Here is a 690-nt window from a genome sequence, read left to right as displayed (position 1 = left end):
GCAAGAGATAGGATAAATTTATGATGAAATTAAAACAAAATATATGTAAAATGTTTAATACATTTATTATATAACGATATTAATTAAGCAAATAAATTTTATATAACTGAATATAAATTTTTTTTAGAACTGAAATAAAAATAAAATATATCGTAATTCTTCTTTAAAATAATATGGTCTGGATAAATAAGCATTTTAAAAGAATAATTTACGATTACGACCATATCACGTTGAAAGCACCGGTTCCCTTTCGAACGCCGAAGTTAAGCAACGTTGAGCCTAGTTAGTACTTGGATGGGTGACCGCCTGGGAATCCCAGGTGTCGTAATCTTTTTTAATTTTTTATTCTCACATTGGTTTATTGTTGCATTTAATTTTAAATCATATCTTTTTATTGAAATTATTTATAAATGACTAAAAAACCTAAATGAAAATTATAAATTAATTATGTAACAAGTATAATCACGAAAAAGAACCATTATTATATTTAAAAATTTCGTAATTACTAATTGTATCTCGGCTTTGTGTTTCAAGCACATCCTTAAACTTATGCTTGATATGTGTTCTAAAAACCTTCCAGCAATGCTACATCCTAGTAAGAAGCACTAGTTTCAGGAATTGCCAAAAAAATTTTTTGCTAATCTTGAGGGTTCATTTTTTTGTCGTTTCCACCAAAGTAGGATATCCGTT

The 690-nt window shown here is 27.1% G+C and overlaps 1 non-coding gene across 1 annotated transcript; it reads left to right on the top strand.

Annotated features, from left to right (window-relative positions):
- The first annotated feature begins 212 nt into the window (after positions 1-212).
- Positions 213-331, top strand: LOC135929204 (5S ribosomal RNA). Its single transcript, XR_010572518.1, has one exon. It is a non-coding gene; the product is annotated as a 5S ribosomal RNA (ribosomal RNA).
- The last annotated feature ends 359 nt before the right edge of the window (positions 332-690 follow it).

The sequence above is a fragment of the Gordionus sp. m RMFG-2023 genome, chromosome 4 (genome assembly GCF_954871325.1).
Source record: "Gordionus sp. m RMFG-2023 chromosome 4, tfGorSpeb1-WG-v2, whole genome shotgun sequence".
NCBI lineage: Eukaryota > Metazoa > Nematomorpha > Gordioida > Chordodea > Parachordodidae > Gordionus > Gordionus sp. m RMFG-2023.
The sequence above is the reverse complement of the archived record's forward strand: the minus strand, read 5'-3'. Positions and strand labels throughout refer to the sequence as shown.